Source organism: Salvelinus namaycush, chromosome 7 (genome assembly GCF_016432855.1).
Source record: "Salvelinus namaycush isolate Seneca chromosome 7, SaNama_1.0, whole genome shotgun sequence".
Lineage (NCBI taxonomy): Eukaryota > Metazoa > Chordata > Actinopteri > Salmoniformes > Salmonidae > Salvelinus > Salvelinus namaycush.
This window is the reverse complement of record NC_052313.1, coordinates 28385339-28401459: the sequence shown is the minus strand read 5'-3', so window position 1 is coordinate 28401459 and position 16121 is coordinate 28385339. Positions and strand designations below refer to the sequence as shown.

At 41.5% G+C, this 16121-nt stretch overlaps 1 non-coding gene across 1 annotated transcript; it reads right to left on the bottom strand.

The window, feature by feature from the left end:
* Positions 1-5710: 5710 nt before the first annotated feature.
* Positions 5711-5870, bottom strand: LOC120051569. The gene has a single exon (XR_005477286.1). It is a non-coding gene; the product is annotated as a U1 spliceosomal RNA (small nuclear RNA).
* Between the last annotated feature and the right edge of the window lie 10251 nt (positions 5871-16121).

The window sequence follows — 16121 nt, the reverse complement described above, 5'->3', positions numbered from 1 at the left end:
TTGCTACATCCATTTTTGGACTTTTGATTCTTAAAATAATATAACTTGTAAATGCCTCATGAGCTTAGTTCAGATGTCGTACGCCATCAGAACCCCAAATATACTCCAATGTTTGTAAACAAAGTAAATGTAAACAAACTGTGTATAGCCTCAAAACATGGTTAAAACTATAATGGATGGTTAGGCCGTGCATCCATAGCTCTGTCTATGAATTTGAGTGGTTACATTTCTCCTGGCCCAACCCTCAGCTTTTTACCAAAACAGAGGTGGGGTGTCCGCTTTGTTATTATTTCAAATAAAGATTCTAGCTTTAAGATGACATCAAATGCCAAAAATACTCACACCAGGGATATTGTCAAAATTGCTAAAGAGTAAGCATTGGTCAAGTAAACAAAACCAAAGCAAGTATTGTGGTCTTGTCCATAGACTGCTTACATGGTAAGGAAACCAATGTATGTATTTTTGTAATTTGAGTGAACTATCCCACTTTTAAGGTCTTGATATTTAGGACACTTTCTCACACAATGTTTCTTCTGATATTACAAGGCCGGAGCCTTCACGAAATGTAAAATAATTTAACGAGACATTGTAATAATAACAAATAATACTGTGTCATGTTTGTACAGTACACATTTCACGTTACTCATGCGTTCAAGTCTGGTACGTGTGTACCAGGATCCTGGGCGAACTTCTCAGACATTAAAGCCTACCTGATGAGGATCCGCTTTCGACCTCACTAATAAATGAGAGAATTGATCAAGCCGTCTTGAAAGTTGTCTGCATGACCCCTCTGTATGTCTGGGACAGGCAGATCTTTGATTACTGGGAGGTCATCTGCAATAGGATGGACATGTCGCTCAAAAGTCAAAGGACAAGGTTAAGACAATGATGATGCCATGCGTTTATCCGAAATAGCAAGAATGTCTTGAAGTCATTGAAGGTCCTCTTTTGACTAGTCTCTATTTGAAGTGTCGGCCTTTTATTCGGGTGGGAGGGTCTCTTTAGACGGAAAAAGATGAGCGGGACAAATAATATATGCCAATGGAAACATGGAGTAAACATCAGCTTTAAAGTACGGTTGCGACCGTGCTATTTAGTTTGAATGGTAAATAAGTGAATGGTTTGTTTCAGATGTTGACTGCGCTGCTCCGTGTGAATGCTAAGTGCTTTCCCATGTTCCACTGTTCTAGATGCAGCTGCTGGTTTTAGGATGTGCACACACAGCATGTCCTTCCCACCCAGCTGCGTAACACTGACAGCTCCAGCAATTTCCCCTGTTTTCATTTGACTGCAAATCCTTCAGCCACTGCCTTTTAAATGGGGTGTACTCATCTATAAAACTCTCCATAAGAGTAAAGAAAAAGCGGTATGGGGTGGGTGAGCAACGTCTGACTGTGACCCCTAGCCTTGAAGACTGTCCAGATTGAATAGAGAGACCTTTTGGCTGGAAACTTTTGTCCTCGGGTGGCGTCTTATGTTAAACACGTTTTGTTTTCTTACTACGAAGTGCATCACTTTCGTCGTAAGATACAGTACGACGCATTCATGCCATGTCGCTGCCATGGTAACTTTTTTTTCTCACACTTTAGTGTTCTTGGGATAAATTGGCCAATGGCACAGATGGGCATGGGTTGCTTTCATGCTATTCCGTTGTTATTGTTTTGTTTATAGGAAAATCTGGAGGTGTCGGTTTTGCAGATTAATGAAATGGACAGTTTCTCTCTCTCTCGCTATACAAATTTGGTTGAACTACTTGTACTTTTTGACTGACCATTAGTCAGCTGAGTTTTTTTGAGATTACATAAAAATATCTCAAAGGAAATAAAATACAGTACATGGCCTATCACCTGCATAGTTAAGTTAGCGACCATCCTGGAGTATTCCTTCCTACGCGCTTCCTCGTATGCGTGGCACTTTTCGTTCTGCATGTGTGTTCGTATATTTTCTTAATTAGGGTCTCTCATTAGCTTCAGCTGGAATACCTGCTCTCTCTCCTAAAGCACTGTGACCTTTTGTGAATTGACGGCCAGGCAGAGCAGAGTTAGAACCAGTCTCCCCCGCCGGTTCCTCATAACTAGAGTACGATGCACCATGACTAATTAGTAAATCTCACCTCGCTCAAAGGTGGAGGAAATTCTTTATTGTACAGGGTGGGTGTTGGAGGGTAAATGCCCACCTGCTGCAAACCGTGGAAACCCACATCAGTCAGGAGACCTTTAGGGTGGATTTCATATCTCACTGAGCGCGAGCTAGCATGCCTTTGGCTTGTTTTAAGCATTTAACTCCACAGAAGTCAAAATGAGCAAGGGAAATGCAGACTGCACCATGTCCTTTCTCCTGTCACACAATGGTGTGGAAAGGTCAGGCCTAATGAAGTCAGAGGTTTAACCCCTGGTATTCAGTGACTGTGCGCGGCCCCCGCACCAGCTCACCCCATCAGCCATGTGGGTTAATCCCCTTTTGATGCTAATTGATAGGCAATAACACAATCCTTATCCAGGAGCTGTGTTTTGTCTTCCACAGCCCAACTCTCAGAGTGTCGGTGACACAAGGTGGTAAAGCGCTAAACCAAATGTGAAATTGATATTTTTCATGTTTGTGTGGCTTTTATTTTTATAGACACTTACAAAGTGCTCAGTGTTCAGTTTGTGTCATCTGAGGCTCTTAGCAGGGCTTACTGCCATGACCTCCAGGATCCCTCATTGATCTCAATGGTAAAGTTTGTTTTGACTTGACCTCTTTCATCTTCAACACCATCTTATGGATGGTTGCACAGCTGTAAACTGTTGGCTAATTACTCACTTCAACAAAGTTTTAATGAGTTGGTTGGACTTGGAGGAATCACTTGAAAATGGAGGAAGCAGGAGTAACATATTATTCCATTCTCTGTACTATTGGTCACCTGTGGGGCCGTTACATAAGCCCTTATTTATCAAGCAATCAGAAGCTCAAATATGAGCACCAATTGAACACCATTTTCATGAAAAAATCAAGTTTGATCAATATTAAAGGGATCTTCCGGCAGAATTATATTTTGTGTCAACTCTCAGTTGCTGTATGCAAATGTCTAGCCGTGCAAATGCAGTGTTACATGGCATTTTTGACCGAGCACTATGTTTGGGTGACTAGGGCATAATTAAAGATGGGTTAATGATCATGTCAAGTCTTGTGCATATTACAAAAAAGTCTGGTGAAGTCCAGTTTATTAATAAGGAACCGCATATCAGTAGAATACTCAAGTTTATGAGTCAAATGTGGCATTTGTCTTTTTTTCCTCTATTTTACCCATTTTTCATAAAACATCACATTTGATCCTCTGGTTTGCCATCTGGTAGCTTTACTCTCCCCCTTTTAAGCGTTTTGCATGTTTTTCCGTGGCGCTCATTGTTAAAGACTTTGCTTACTTTCATTAACTTCAGGACTGTGGGCAAATAGTGGAGCCAAGGAAACCACACGCTATGTCTTTTGGATAGCCGTTATGCATCGGCAGCTCGCATCACACCAGGCTGCAATGGAGTTGAGCGTTTTATTTCTACTGGAAAGCTTTTATCTCTGTTTTTATTCGTTACTTTTAGCAGAGATTGTGCATAGCGAGAAGACAGTTTCCAGAAGCGTTTCGTCAATAGGTTTTTTAGAATGTTGTTGGAGTAAACAAAAGTGGAGTAGGTTAGACTGCCATTTCCACCAGTCTCTTCAACTAGCACAATTAAGCAGGCTGTTCCAGCAGTGTGCTCAGCAGTGTACAACAACACACTTTGGCTGGGAAATGCCAGGTGTCGTGTCTGTTCTTGTTCATTTCACACAGTGACTCGAGTCCCTCCCTGGAACGCCATTCGCTGGTCTCCGTAGGATGGAAGTTGTTTTCAATTCGTTTGTTACCAGAAGTAATGGGCAACCATAAGACCCGATAACGTCATTTGTTGCACGGAAAAGACTCATATGGAACAAACGCTAATTACAACTGGGACTGTGCTCATATACTCCATTTGACTGCAGACACCTACCCTCTTCATGCCACGCTCACCCATGTCATCCCAAAACGGTCGAAGTGAACTGAGTCAGTCTCAGACATCCATCTGTAGACCTCACCCTTAACCCCCAGACAGACACACACACACACACACACAATTGAGATGAAATCACAACAGCGATATCACAATGCCCTTTAGCCTTAAAGTGTCATTTGCGGAGGAACATGTCATTCAAAGTGATTACAGTCCAGGATGAACTGACGATCATGGATTCAAAGTCTTATCGTTCAGCACACGTTTCACCCTTAAGAATGTTTCACTGGTACCTGGAGGATTATTGAACCACGTAAAGAAATCTTCGGAATATTGCTACGGTATGACATTTACATTTTGGTCATTTAGCAGACGCTCTTATCCAGAGAATAGGGGAGAACGGTTGGTCGTCACACTTTCTGCTCGCATCTGTGCTTTTTATTGACAGCACCAGTATATCACCATTTTCAATATTAGGAGAAAGGCCAATGTCTTGGGTTGAAATGGGGACCCGTTTTATCCACGTATCCTATTCCAACATGTAGTTATAAGCCATCAAACACACCTGCCCCATCGCGGGTTTGGTTGTCACACAGTATGGGGTCGGTTGTCACACAGTATGGAGTTGGTTGTCGCTATGATTGCTAGTAGCTTATTTCTTTTGTAACAGGAAGTGAAGCGATATAGCAAACAAAGTCTTAGAAATAGCCAACTCTCTTTGATCGAACGATATTCCTAACAAAATGCAGCATTTTATGTCTTTAGAATAACATGTGACATTTTGAGAAACGTTTTGTGTGTATGTGTGTGACAAAATAAATGTTTTTGAGAGAGAGAAAGGCAACGAAGGGATCTCTTTACATTACAATCAACCAAACAAGTTCTACAGGCCCCAGTTTTATCCCACCTGGACTACTACCCAGTTATATGGTCAAGTGCCACAAAGAAGGACACACCGATAGGCAATTACAGTTGGCCCAGAAGAGACCAGCACGGCTGGCTCTTAACTGTACATGAAGGGCTGATATCATTAACATGCATGTCAATCTCTCCTGGCTCAAAGTAGAGGAGAGATTGACTGCACCACTACTTGTCTTCGTGAGAGGTATTGACGTGTTGAAAGCACCGATCTGTCTGTTCAAACAGCGAACATACAGCTCAAACACCCATACGTACCCCAGAAGACAAGCCACCAGGGGTCTCTTCACAGCACCCCAAGTTCAGAACAGAGGCTAAGAAACACACAGTACTATAGAGCCGTGACTACATGGAACTCTCTTCCACATCAAATAACTCAAGCGAGCAGTGAAATCAGTTTAAAGAAACAGATAAAACAGCACCTCACGGCACAACACGGACTGTGAAGAGAGACATACGCAAACACAATCTAACACACGCACTCTACATACACACATTGTACAATTGTATTATTGTAATAGTGTACATTTTAAATTGTAAATTTGTAATAATATATTGTATAATTGTTTTATTTATGATGTAGGCTGTTGTTGTGATGTAATTGTTTTATTTCTGTTTGGACCCCAGGAAGAGTAGCTTGGCAGCTCAAATCAAAATCAAATCAAAGTGTATTGTTCGAGGACACAGATTTGCAGATGTTATCGCAGGTGCCGTGAAATGATTGTGTTTCTAGCTCCAACAGTGCAGTAATACCTAGAAATACTTGAAGTAATACCTAGCAATACAGTCATGGGAGAGCGTGGACGCAGTCCCCCACTACCACAAATTATGCAGTCGAGATTCCCACATTTGGGGAATTCGCAGGGGTCAGCATGGCCGGAGTACAATGGCTGAGACTCACCCTAGGTGAACCTCATTCGTGATCAAGGTGTCTGCCAGGTACAGTAAGTATTTAATGGGGATCCTAATGAATACTAAATACTAAATGGCACAAGCGCAAAAGAGCTTGGGGTGTATTGTGTACTGGCAGGGGCAATGTTGATAGTGACAATCAACCCTACATTCCATGTGCTCATTAAGATGCTAGTTACCACATGGTAACTAGCATCTTAATGAGGGTGACGATCCGAACTCCGAAATAGGTTTGAAATATAGATCTCCATTTTTCTCCTTTCAACAACATAATTGTTCATGGATACTCTCATAATTCAAAGATTTACAAAGAAAATACCAATAATTCTTTTTTTTTTAACTTTCACCTATGAAAAATATAAATTCCCCTCACCTCAATGTTTTGACATGCTGACATGAATTGACCAGGTGGATGAGTTCTTACACAGTGCCATTTAGATTGGGAGTAATTAGCATTGTGTCATCCAACCCGTGATACCTCCAACCCTGGTCTCCCCTAATCTTATCATGATGCCTGATAATGATAGTTATGTAATTACAATGTTCTCTACAATGTTCCACAAAGGCTTGATTTTGTTTCATGTCTAGTCGTAGACAACATTTGATGAGTTCTCTGGAGATCATTGCAATCTGCAAGGATTTTCAGCTTCTGAAACGATACATAGAGACCAGTTTCTGTCCAGTGTCTTTTTAAAGATGGCCATCCATTCCTCCAATGGGGATACAATGGATAAAGTGTTAAGGGGCCTCCTCTCTTTGAGGATGGCTGGCCGGTTGGATCCTACACTGTACATGTCCAGAGAGACACCATTCAAATCCCTTATATTGGCCAAGAAGAGACATCGGCCTGTCATTGTTGAGAAAGGACAAGCTTTGGTAACTATCACCTTCAGATCAACCAGGTATAATTTTGGCATCAAAATAATTAACCCATTCCTTTCTACACTACAGCAATGTATTTGTCAATTCAACGACATTCTCAAATGTTTGATTAATTAGGAATTCAAATGTGTGGTTATTAACAGATGGCTTGAGAGTGGTGCTCAACAGCCGAATTTAGATTTTTGTTGTTTTCTGTTGTTCTGCAGCAAAATCCATATTTACATAAATCCTCCAAAATGGTTAGAGCCCATCTGACAGAGCTGTACACACTGGCTTTATTTGCAAATGCAGATTGGGTCCCAATCTCTGGGCTGAATGTGTGAGGCTTTACTGTATGTTTGCTTATCTGTCCAGCCATCCCATCTATTCAAATAGCATCCCTTTAATTAAAGGGAGGCGTGGCTCGCTGGGCTTATTCTCTTCCTGGGACCCTTTCTCTTATTTTGGAGACCAGATGGCGGAGGGGCACAGAAGCTCCCCTTTTGTGCAGACAGCCCCTGTGAAAAGAGCCTCTCCTCCCTAATGTAATCAGTGGCACCGGAAGGGTCCATTCTGGGCTGTGAAAGGAGACAATTTGGTCTGGACACGTCCAGATTAGAGAAACACAGAGTTCATCTCCCGGCCCTGCCCCCTTTGACCAGGGCCCTGGCACAGAGTAGCGTCAGCTTTGATCAGTGGAGGGAGGAGGGCGACGATCCGACCTGCCTTCTTTACCCTGTACTTGGCTGCTGCTGACACCTCCTTCCGGAAAGAGCCAGGGGGGGTTGGCCTGGGGTGGTGGCCACCATGACCTGTCTAGACAGTGTCGCAGGTTGCTGTGGTGTTGCCAAGGGGAAATGATGAACTCTGACCTTAAATGCAGTTGGTTAAGAGTCACTCTGGTCATCCAAAAGGATGTTTTTTATTTGGAGGGGTTGGGGGGTGGGGAAAAAGGGCGGGGGTGTGGATGTGACCCACATAATATACAATCTTCTGGAAAGGATCACTAGCATGAATGCATGATTGCAAAAGTTTTTCTGAAGTTTCATTTTATTTGTATTTATTTCCTTTTCTGTGAACATATGTGGCGCTAACTGTTCTGAGAAGCAAACAAACATTTAGATTTAATAGGTTTGTTAGCAGATTATACCTGCTCACTTGGGGACCAAGACATGCAGATGATCTACATGGAAGCTTTTTTACAGGATGTTCAGTATTTTACAGTTGGACTTCCTCTGACATCTAATTTCATAAAGTTTTCAGTAAGTTATCTTTTTTTAATATATATATGTATGTGTGTATACATAAATAAATGTATTACTTTGGTTATGTGTAAAGTAACCCAACGTACTTGTATTCTGTTATTATAATATTTCAGTAATTTGTGATCCCCCCCCCCCTTAACTTTATGTACAAATACAGTGTAATAAGAAGTTAAATGTTTTTTTTTAAATGTAAAAAAAAAATTATATATATATATATTAATAGACTCAAAGGCATTGCATTGTTTTCTTACAAGTTGACTAAAAAACAGTATTACTGTTTTTGTTTTGAGGGACACGAATTGCTGTATCATTTCATGAGATATCCATTTGGTCTGTTGCCAGTTTTGACTCAGCTTAGCCACCCACTTGACAGAATTTATCAAATATTGTCAAATAATTCAGTTATTACACTATGGTTTCTCGATTGAATATATAATTGATCACAAAACGTGTCTACGTAGTTTGCCGACTTTTGCTGCGCCTTGTGTAAAATAAAATCTTCTGCAACACATGCATATTTACAATGCACCTTTTTTTAAGGAAAACCCATTCATGTAGCGTTATTACCACATAGTACCACTATTTTCTCATAGTCTGTGATGACTGGCGCCTATTCACCGGCACACAGCCAGCTGCAGGAAGCAGTGGTTGTTCCTGTGGAATGGTGGGTGTAGTAATTCTTCCATCATGGCTGCCATTGCCACCCCGCCCTCTCGCCTGCCACTCAGGACTAGCAGTAAAATGGAGTGAGCGAGACTAGAGAGCGATGCGCCCACCACTGCTGTGTGGCTGCTGTGGCACACTCCACTGAACCATAACCCTTCCCGTTCACCATACCCGAGCTTAGGGGCGCTCTATACGTCTTAAGGTGCTTTTAAACTGTGTTAAAGCACAGTAGTGTACGAAGGAGAGAGTTATTGTGTGAGTGAGTGCTTAGGGAATGAATCGTTTGCATAGGTCAGCACAGGTAGAAGATACTACTGATACAGATGATGGGTAGCCTAGCCCGCCACCATTTTCTCAATGACTGTAACCACAAGAAATGTTTGACAGTGCCGGCTGTTCAGAGGCTCAATGATAGAATTGATGTCGTCTCGCCATGGTAATGTGTGGCAGACCGTACAGAAGTATATTGATCTGGATTAGCGAGTAGTTTTATTTGCGAAAAATGACTAAGGTGGCTGTTTTTGCGTTTTGTCTAGGAAGCAACCAGGGATAATCATCCCAGTGACGACACTGGTTGAAATGATGTCTTTTTAACCAGTTTTACAGTCAAAATGACGTCTTTTTAACCAGTTGTGTAGTTAAAAGGATGTCTTTTTAGCCGGTTTTGCTCACTGGGATACAGTAACCGGTACATCATGCGGTGAGGCTTATCTTCTTGCATTGGATATGTTTTTGTTATCAGCACTAGAGATGGAGGCGAGGATGTTTTATGCACAATTTCACCAGCTCCTCTGTTTAGCATTGAAATGTCTTCCTGATGATTTATGTGTTATCTACCAAATCAATGTGGGCAAACAGAGATTTGATTATATGATCATATCTTTTTCCGCTTACATAACACTGTTGCGCCATTTTTCTGCGGTATCATGTCTCCGATGATCCTTCACGTCACCATAGAACACTGTGTCATTTGAATTCCAGAACTGTACTGTATCGCAGAAGTAGAATGTGTTTTTGCGGTGTAGGGAGGGCAGGAAGTGGTCTGAAACATGGTAACCCTTCAAATGGGTGAATATATTTGACCTTCGGTTCATTGTGGTGATTATACACCATTGATGCCAAATTACTGTTTTACGGAATACGATAACAAACCCCATTTGCGATACTCTTATCTGTTTGCTTCTAAGTCACTATACGTATTACATGCATGTTATTTTGTTGCTCATGTGCACCAGCAACTTTAGATGTAGCCTAGTTCTGGGATTGTTCTTTACAATATATTGACGAACCTGAATTTTGCCTGAGAAATTAATTGTGTGATGGAGTATACAGCGCATTGCCATCCAATCTACACACAATACATAGGAAAAAATAGGTTGGATCATGCAATCGTGTTAAAATTAGGTTGGATCGTCTAAATCAAAGTTCTATTTTTAGGCACCCCTGGTAAATATGACATTCTCATTGGTTCACAATGTATATTTGTTTCTTTGTTTTTTTTTCCACAGCGTGTGAGGAGAATGGCTGTGCTCTGCACCACGAAGAAGATGTCATGCTGAGGATGGGTTTCTACACTGATGTTGTTGGTGTGATGTACTGTAGCGGTGGCTCTCTCACTTGTGTCTCTGTTGGCCATGATGCGTAACCATAGAGAGTGAGTGACAGCCTGGTCCCCACACAGCATAGGGGGCCTGAGGTGAGTAGGATGTGCCCTTGGCCCTGCCTGTCTGGCTACCTTTGTTTCTCTCAGCAACACAGACACATACAGAGCCTTCAGAAATTCAAAAGGGCTTCAATAAATAAAACATTCTCACCCATCTACACACAATACCCCCATAATGCCAATTGTTTGCAAATGTATTGACATTGAAATACAGAAATATCTCATTTCTCTTAGTCAATACTTTGTAGAAGGACCTTTGGCAGCGATTTACAGCTTTGAGTCGTCTTGGGTATGCACAACTGGGTTTGGGGATTTTCTCCCATTCTTCCATGCAGATTTTCTCAAGCTCTGTTAAGTTAGATGGGGAGCGGCGGTGAACAGCAATCTTCAAGTCTTTCCACAAAATTTCAATGAGATTCAAGTCTAAGCTTCGGATGGGAGACTCAAGGACTTTCACATTCTTGTTCTGAAGCCATTCCAACATTGCTTTGGCTGTATGCTTGGGGTCATTGTCCTGTTCTAAGGTCGTTTCCACTCTGAAGCAGGTTCTCATCAAGGATTTGCCTGTATTTAGCTCCATTCATTGTTCCCTCTATCGTTACCAGTCTCCCAGTCCCTGACACTGAAAAGCATCCCAATAGCATGATACTGCCACCACCATGCTTCAAGGTAGGGATGGTGTTAGACGGGTGATGAGCTGTGTTTTTGTTTTTCTCCAGACATAGCGCTTTTTGCATACATTTTTGTCTCATGAGAACACAAAATATTTTTGCCTTATGCATTCAGAGTCTCACGTGCATTTTTGCAAACTCCAGGTGTGCTGTCATGTGCCTTTTTCTCAGGAGTGGCTTCCGTCTGGCCGCTCTCCCATAAAACCCAGATTGGTGAAGTATTGTAGAGATTGTTGTCCTTCTGGCAGGTTCTCCCATCTCAGCCAAGGAACTCTGTAGTTCTGTCAGAGATTTCATTGGGTTCTTGGTCACCTCTCTGACCAAAGTCCTACTTCCTCAGTTTAGTCGGACGGACAGCTCGTCTGGGTAGTTCTATATTTTTTTCCATTTCCCAATGACGGAGGCGACTGTGCTCTTGGAAACTTTCAACACTCTAGAAATTGTTGTATACCCTTCCCCAGATGTATGCCTCATCACAATTCTATCTCGGAGATCTACTTACTTACTTAATGACTTTATTGTTTTGTTGCAGTATCATGTACACGTTTAAAGTGGTATTTAAAAAGAACTCCACACCAAACATCGCAAACACTGAGGGATGCAAAAGAGAATACATCTGTTTTGGGGATATAAAGAAAGAAGAAAAATGACAATGTTCAGTGTTAAAATTAAGGATTTGAATATGGTACGGAATATTGACTATGAGAAACCTACCTTCTCTCGCTGTGTAGCCCACGGTTTGGCACCATGAGAGATTGATCATGACAGTTCAGTATGGAACAAATTATGTGCCGACTCCATTTCCTATGTTCATGATCTGCGGCATGTTTGTCAGTGCTCCCAAAATGGTGGGTCAAACCCAACCGCATACTGTGGCCAATTTCTACTCGGGAACGTTGTTTGTGGGGTCTTAAAAAAATATTGAATGTCTAAAAATCACAGCAACAAAGTTTGGGAACCACTGTTCTAGTATTGCTGAGTTCAGCACTTAGTTCATCAGGGGGTCTCAGATTGCTTCTGTGATAACTGCATCATGGCTGCGTTTACACAGGCAGCCCAATTCTGATCTTTTTTCCACGATTTGGTCTTTTGGCCAATCACATCAGATCTTTTTCAGAGCTGATCTTATTCGTCAAAAGACTAATTAGTAGTAAAAAAAAAAGATCTGAATTGGACTGCCTGTCCAAACGAAGCCCATGACACGCGGGGTGTCAGTCTGTGCTAAAAAGGTTTATTGGTCAACTCCAAATTATAGACTAGGTGTTGAAATGACTGAAGTGTAATGAAAAATCATACAGTGCAATGAACATCCTTTCAAAGTAGTCTGTCCATACTCCTTTCATAATCTGTTATGTAAGTGAAATGTGAATAGAAACCATAACATGAAATAAATGAAAAACCACCTGCAATGCTATTGTATTTCACTGCAGCATTTATTAACATTGAACAGAAAGTTTTTATGTGGGTTATGTCATATGTGGACTCAGAATGTACTCTCAGCATTGGAGGAAAAAGCTGTTTGGGCATGAAAATTAAGGAATTGTGGGGAATTGGAGCTAATGCTTTATTGACGTTCATTTTTTACTATTTTCTCTGAGCCCTACTGCCAGTCCCTCAACAATATCGTAGCATGTTTTTACTTTTGCAAGTGAATCGAATCGTCCAGCAATTGAAATGAATTATGTCTGGTATGCATCCATCAATCAATCAGCAACCTTATTTCATTGGTTAGTTTAGTCCAGGAAGTGGTTTTAACAAGTTTCTAGATTCTTAAATTCCTTGGGATATCTTCTCTTTTTTTCTTAAAAAAAAAATTCGATATCCTACATGAGAAAAACAGCCAAATGGAAAGTTCCCTAAACTTCTAGCATTCCGATGAAAACTATCCCGTGTCTCTTTTGCCAAGGGGTCACTCAAACACAGTGTGTGAAATGAGTGTTGCCTTCTGTGCAACTTCTTAGAAGGCGTCCGCGTCTCATTGTCTGCCCAGTCAACTTCTACAGGCCCCAGTACCCTGAGTCCCATACATAAGAGATCAAGGGTTACCAAGGTGCTATTGAGAGAGAAGGGCTCAATGTGAAAGGGGACAAACTGGACCACAAAATACTAATTTCCTTTGCATGTTAGGTGCCCTGGTGGGGATTCAGACAGGGTCACTGACACAACTGCTGGAGTTGCTGTTTGTAAACGGTCCCCAGCTCTGTGCAGTGTGTGTGTGTGTGTGTGTGTGTGTGTGTGTGTGTGTGTGTGTGTGTGTGTGTGTGTGTGTGTGTGTGTGTGTGTGTGTGTGTGTGTGTGTGTGTGTGTGTGTAGCTTGATAATGCATTGAGGTGTTTACCCAAGGAAAGTTGGACCTGACTATGGTCAAGCAGTGCCAGACAGAAGTACCTCATTTAGAAAGGTAAAAGGTGCATCTGTCCACTCGGGTTCTCTCCACAATGTCCAGTCACTGAGCTCTGGCATTAACTTGTATTCTAACAAGATTAAAATATATTTGTCCTGGGGATTAGCATAGTTAGGTGCCCTTTTGCCTTCTTTTTTTTGCGGTGGTGCGGTGACACTGGGCTTTGATCTGTGTTGCGTGGCAAGGGTCCTGGCTTGGGCCTGGTCATTCGAGTGCCAAGTGTGAAATTGGCCTGATGTCATCCCCATTCTCCACCTTTTATATCTTTCACCACTTTAATTATGTTTCCGCTACAAAGCCTGGGCACCTCGAAGCAGATTCCACTCGAGCTATAGTAAGCATTTAGAAACTATGGTGAAAGGACACAGTAGGGGAGGGTGAGGGCAAAGCAGGATGGGATCCTAGGTAGGCAAGGGACATTCATACTTTTCTGTTATTTTCTTGTTATCTCCCGCTTCCTCTTTCTTGGTCTCTCTCTCTCTCTCTGCCACCTAACTACCTGTTGGTGGAGAACGTTTGAAAAGTTCTGTGAACTTTCAAAGCAATTACTTTTACTCTCCTTTTAAAATGGTTGTTTTTGAAGTCTGGATTTTAATGCAGGCCTGCATGTTCATACAGTTGTTTCTTAAGGCAATGTGCTCCCTCAGTTAACTAACCATTCATCTCAATGGGAACCAATAATGTTTTATTTGGATAGGTAGCTCTCAAACACAGTAAAGTTATGATGGTTTCTAAAACATCTTCTATGCTTACATTTAACCTTCACACGACAAGCAATGGGTTTCGGGGCTTAGCAGTTATTTTGTTTTTTGAAGTGTGATGGGGTTTTGATGTTGGGTTTGAAACTTTGGAAATTGACGGAGGTTCCCATCGAAAAGCTGCAGAAGTGTGTGGGTGTGTGTGGACGAGAGGGAGGGAGGGAGGGAGGGGGGGGAAGAACGGAGGGAGGGGGGGGAAAGAACAGAGGGAGGGAGGGAGGGGAAGAACAGAGAGAGGGAGAAAGAAATGGGGGAGTGAGTTTGAGTTTGTGGGTGAGAAAGTACTGTCTATTGAGAATGGGTTACTGTGGGGTGGGGTGGGGGAGGGGGGGGGGAATGAGCCACCTGCAGCCATGACAGGAGGATTTGACCTTCATTGGTCTCTCTCTTTCCTTCTCCCTCCTCTTTCTGTCTTACTCTCTTCTTCTTTCTCCTTTCCTTTCCCGCCTGGCCACAGAACCACAGACTCCTTTCAGAAGCAGTGAGGACTGACCAGTCTGCAAGCGAGACACTGGCCTTTCTCCCATCATGCCAGTCACTGACTGTTCTAGGCGTTTTGTTCAAAGACTAGTGCCACAAGTATGGAAATGCAGATAAATCATTGTAACAAATGAAAGAGGGAAAAAAAGGGTTAAATGCCTGGAAATGGTCACCGTCCACCACTTGGACCACTACCTGGTGCATTTTGTTTTGAAAGTTTTGCCAACATTTACAGTTGTTGACGGATCTGTAGAGCGGAGGTATCTTTCTACACACACAGATTATGAGCCCTCAGTGTAAATAACATATTTTTGTTTCTTTGAATTTAAGATGTCATTACCAATGACCTATCACAGTTTGCTGATGATATGCCCGAATGTACTCTTTCAGATAAACATTCTACATAGTTTGTTAGATATGGAAACATACAAATGTCATGTGACGTTTACGAGAAAAGAATCAAAACAGTATAAAGCAAGTCTGTTTAGTATTACGTTTTGCAGGCTATATGTTATTTGGGTAATTCATAGAAGCTCTGTAAGTATGTAAAACATGTTTTGTTTTTTATATTTAAAAAAAATATCCACAGTATATGTATTGTCTTAATCAAGTATCCCCCAACAGTCCGAATGGAGGAGTAGTCCAATGGCGGTTTTGGTTATATTGTGATGATTGAACGAGTTGAAGCAGTCGTAGGCTGGGATATAAGGCCCACCTGACTAGTATAAGGAAGAATCTGGAAACATAGCAACATTTATCTCAAATGATATCCAATACATTTGATCCATCTTTATTTTGTACATTTTTTTTGTCAAAGTGATGAGAAAAATATTATTCACCATTTTGTGTAATGTTGTGATTGTCCTTCTCATAATAAAAATGAAGACGTACTCAAATGTGATGTCTTTGTTTTAAAGTTGTATGTTTGTGTCACCTTTTTATAGACTAACCTGACCTGTGTGATGACAACACAAACCTGGGAAGGTAAAGCTATTGGATGAAATTCACTTTACGATTTTTCATGCGCAAACATCACGGTTATAAGACCTACTTGGAACATAGGCCAACCTTATACCAGCTTTGTTGTGATAGTGCTATTTTATTGTAGGCCATTGTAAATTAAAAAATGTTGGGTGTCATTATTCCTTTTTATTTATCTAGTAGTCTTATTGATAAGGTAACTGTAATGTCAATGGTCTTGAGAAGGGAGTGTCAGTTTTGGGGGAGTACTAGGCCTAATAACAGCTCACCACTTAAACTAATGCACACTTCTGGGCTGGACCTAACCTCTCTGGGGTAGTAATAGTTGCAACAAATGGTGGCAAAATCCAAATCATGTAAATATTCTAGATTTTTGCTTTTTGGTTCATTTTATCATTGACCTTTTTGGTCGAAAGGTTACTACAAATAACATTGGTGATTTTCCCAGTGGTGTTGCCAAAACAATGACGCCATCCAAATGGACTCCTTGGAACAACTCTGACGTCACCCCCATTGAAGTTGAAATGTAAAACAGTTA